Raw genomic sequence first — 4,661 nt, 5'->3', positions numbered from 1 at the left:
AGTGTGTATGTTTTGAGCAGTGGGAAGGTAATGAGTCAGGAAAACGGAGATTCAAACTTACTTCAAAGACATTTTTGAAACTGACCACTTCTAAATAAACAATGAGAAGAATGTGATCAAAGAGAGAAGTTTGTAAACTACCTCTGCGATTAATGTGGCTTGGATATTTGCTTTTGTTTACTAAAAGTCCATGCCCTGTCAAAGTCATGTTTAAAATATTTGCAGTTTGGAAGGCATGGGTAATTACGGGATACAACATTCAGTGAAAGGAAAATCATAGACGTGGTACTCACGGCCGAGAAACCTACCACATCCGTCTTGGCCTAAGAGACCCGGATGAGGCCGGTGATGACACCGATGAGGGTGGGGGTGGTTGTGGTGGTGGAATCCTTCAACTCTTTCTCATACCGTTCTTCCAACTGTTCCCACTGAAGCAAAGAGTGTGATCTCCGGAAGCTTCCTGTTATCTCAGAAGCAAAAACACAGATAGTGAGTTGCTTATGTTTTGAGAGGGTAGAAGAAAATGAGCCACGGCGAGAGACCATGTATCTTGTGAGAAATGATATTGTTAGTCCACTGGGAACCTGGGACCAGGCCTTAATTTTCAGATACAGCACTCCAGTCATATGAACTCAATGTGACATTCAGGGGTGTCTTTAGGCTGGTTTTTCTCTGGTGAAGGTTATAGAAATATTCATTTTGAGGTGCTACTGTGTGGGTTTCTTGCAAAATACATGTTTTATCAGGTGTTAACATTCATACAAGTGCTCCAGTAGTTAAACAGATAAAACAGGGGACATCATGGTATTTGGTTCAAATCCCAGCTCTCCCACTCTCATGTTGTGTGAAGTTAAATAAGTTAACTGCTCTGAGCCTCTATAAACCATTTTTACTCATAACTCTTAGGACACTAAATGTGGGTTTTCCACACCAAGCAATTCTCCAACACACCTAACATCCAGTGAGTGTCCTACAATTCAATTCAATTCTGACCCTAACTACCGAGAGGCAATGTCAAACCCAACAGATTAAGGGTTCAGTCCCACAAAACTGCCCCTTGCTTTATTTTTTTTTTTAAGATTTTATTTATTTATTTGACAGAGAGAGCGAGAGAGCACAGCAGGGGGAGCAGTAAAAGGAGAGGGAGAAGCAGGCTCCCCATCGAGCAGGCAGGGAGTCCAATGCGGGGCTTGATCCCAGGACCCCGGGATCATGACCTGAGCCAAAAGATAACCATCTGAGACACCCAGGCACCCCTGCCCCTGGCATTGGATGCAAGTGCAGGTCCTGGGGGCCTCCCATATTTCTAACTGATTGGTTATAAATTGGGGATTTCCATAACCCCCTCTTTGAGTTCTGTAATTTTCTAGAGTGGCTCACAGAACTTAGGAAGTCACATTACTTACCATTACTGGTTTATTATAAAGAATACAACTCAGGAACAGCCAAATTGAAGAGATGCAGAGGGCGAGATACGTGAGTAAGGGGCCTGGAGCTTCTATGCCCTTTCTAGGCTCGCCACCCTCCCAGCACCTTGAGGTGAACACCAATCAGCAGGCTCCCTGAACATCCCCACCCCCCAACATAGTTTCAGGACCTTTATGGAGGTTTCATTACATAGACACGATTGATTAAGCCATATCCCCTGGTGATTACCTCCATCTCCAGCCTCTCCCCACCCCGCCAGAAGTCAGGGGGTGCGGATGAAAGTTCCAACCCTCTGATCATGTCTTAGTCTTTCTGGGGACCAGCCCCCCTTCTGGAGCTATCTAGGGGTCCCCAACCACCAGTCATCTCATTAGCATACAAAATACATTCTTACCACTCCAGAGATCCCAACAGCTTAAAACGCTTGTGTTTGGAGTCAGGGACTAAGACCAAATGTCATAACAAAAGATGCCCTCGCTCAGGAAATTACAAGAGTTTTAGAGTTCTGTGCCAGGAACTGAGGACAAAGACCAAATACGTATTCCTTAGTATATCACAGCCTCAGTTTCTCCAGCTGTGAGTAGGTTGGTGCTGAATACACTGCAGAGTAGTTAAAGGGATCTGTCGCTTGTTAGCAAACACCTAGGACTGACGGTGTTCCTCTTTGGTGACAATTACCTTATTTTTCCCCGTTCAGCAAAGAACAGTAACCACTGCCTTTGTGCCGATCTCTGAGCTGAGCACTCTGAGGGACACTGAAAAAGGAGCAGAGAGGTTGCAGGCTGCCAAACACCTCAACAGAGCTGCAAGGGCCCCTTAAGGGGATAATTCTTTGCCACAGTAGAAACTTAGTTTGTAGAGTGGCTGGACATTTATTGTGAAAGTGTGTCAAGTAGCAGAGAGTCTCGAATGTCAATGATTACCTTACTTCCACTCAGAGTTTAGAGACCCACTTCATGTATTTGCTTAGAGATCAAGGCCTGTGATACCAAAAAAAGGAAATGGAACACAGTACTCCTTGTGTGCTAATTCCAGAATGCTGGTCGGAGCTAACATCTGCCTAGTCTGTTTACATGAGCTGTCGTACATGTACCTTTGGTTAAAAACAGAGCAAAAAAGAAAGAAAGCTCTACCGGTACCCTTGCTGAAAAGTATGATTCAAATGAGATCAAATCTTTTTAAAGCGCTTTGTGAATGGTACAGTCCTCAATAAATATTTGGCAAGCTTCCACCTACACATTTTATTGTTATAGTGTGTTATAGTGTGAGTTATCACACTATAGTGTGAGTTATAGTTTGTTGTTATAGTGTGAGTTATCATTGAAGGTTTTAAGATTATAAGAACATAAGTCCTCCACCTGTGCGGGGGATGTTCGAGCGAGAACAGTGAATGTGTGTGCCCATGAACACACACGCGAGGGGCGCTGCGGAGAAGGGGACGTGTGGCTCCAACAGACTGCCATCATCGTAAAATATTTAAAATATTGTTCTATTTTTATTTTTTATTTTATTTTTTTAAAGATTTTATTTATTTATTTCAGACAGAGAGAGAAAGAGACCGAGAGCATGAGCAGGGTGGGGAAGGGGCAGAAAGAGAAGCAGGGAGCCTGATGTGGGGCTCAATCGCAGGACCCTGGGATCACGACCTGAGGCGGAGGCAGACGCTTAACCAACTGAGCCACCCAGGAGCCCCAGTACTGTTCTATATTTAAATGCTAGTTTTTTCAAATTAGGTATAGAAGTTGTTTCTGATGAGCGATAGCAAACCTATGGTAGAAATTTTATAGAAAAGTGTTAAGAAGCTGAGGAAAATGAAGTGTGACCTCTTTGCCCCTGGCATCCCAAACTATGACCTTGAGCTGAAAGCAGGTTACTATCTTTGCACTCCCAAGACGTTAATGCCATGAGCCCCTCCAGGTTTAGTTACTTGAATGCAGTCCCCACTCCCCGGCACCCACATCCATCCTCATCCCATGCCTCCCAGTTAGCGTGAGGCTTCTCAAGGTGCCAAAATGTACGTTCTCTGGAACAAGTTTTTGGTTTTGCTTATTTCTTGTTTCTTGGCCTGCAGCCTTTACTGCTGTTGCCCCTTACAAGAGTGCAGCTGTGACAGAGTCTGGCACTGGTCTCCAGGCAGCCAGTTAGCCCACTGCCTGTCTATCTATCCCCAGAGCCATGGAGGGAGCCACTGTGATCTAGAAGGCCAAGCCGGCAGAGCAGGCGAAGGCTATGGGGACATGGCGGTCTTCATGAAGCGCGCCATGGGAAAGGGGCGGAGACACCCCATGAAGACTGAAACTTTCTCTCGGTGGCCCATGAGGGCGTGGTGGGGGGCCAGGGCACTGCCTGGAGGGGCCTGCTCTGTGCTGAGCAGAAAAGCAATGAGGAGGGCTAGGTAGAGAAGGGCCCGGAGGTACAAGAGTCCTGGGAGAAGGTGGAGACTGGGAGAAGGTGTGCGACACTGTGGTGGGCCTGCTGGACACCGCCTCATCAAGGACACTGGTCATGCTAAAAGTTGGGTCTTCCACCTGAAGTTGAAGGACGACTACACCTTAGCTGGCTGAGGTCACCTCCACTGGGAACCAAAAGTGTATCATCAACCCTGCCCCGTGGGCCTACCAGGAGACCATAGACATCAGCAAGGAAATGCTCCCACCAGCCCCGTCTGCCTGGGCCTGGAGGAGCTTTCTGGTCTTTTTCTATGAGATCACGAACAGCCCAGAGGAGGCTGTCTCACTGGCCAACAACCCCTTCGACGAGGCCATGGCGGACCTGCACACCCTCACCATCATCATGCAGTGGCTGCAAAACAACCTGAGGCTGGGGACGGCTCACAGCACCAAGGAAGAGGGGGTGAGTCTCCTGAGGAGCCCCAGAACTGAGCCGCTCCTGCCCCCTGCCCTGCCCTGCTCCCACTCCCCACGAGAGGACTAGTATGGGGTGGGAGGCCCCACCATGGCTCTCTGAACTCTGTTCCTGAGACCCCCACCTGTGAACCAGGCCACAGCTTACCCCCTTGACCCTCTCCTGCCCCTATTGCCTCTGGGTCTTAGGAATTGAGAGAGTCCCACCCTGTGGCTGAGACCTGGACTATGTGTGTGGTAGAAGCTGGAGATGAGTGTGAGCGTGTGTGTGTGTATGTGTGTGCAAGACCACTAATGAGAGGGAAAGCATGCCTACTGTATGTAACCATGTTTCCTCCCAATGATGTTCCCCTGTGACCAAAAAAAAAA

At 47.6% G+C, this 4,661-nt stretch overlaps 1 pseudogene; it reads left to right on the top strand.

The window, feature by feature from the left end:
* The first annotated feature begins 3,603 nt into the window (after positions 1 to 3,603).
* LOC100469841 lies at positions 3,604 to 4,310 on the top strand (annotated as a pseudogene).
* Positions 4,311 to 4,661: the final 351 nt, after the last annotated feature.

Source organism: Ailuropoda melanoleuca, chromosome 18, assembly GCF_002007445.2.
Source record: "Ailuropoda melanoleuca isolate Jingjing chromosome 18, ASM200744v2, whole genome shotgun sequence".
NCBI classification, from domain to species: Eukaryota; Metazoa; Chordata; class Mammalia; order Carnivora; family Ursidae; genus Ailuropoda; species Ailuropoda melanoleuca.
Note: the sequence above shows the minus strand (reverse complement) of the source record. Positions and strands in the feature narration are given on the sequence as shown.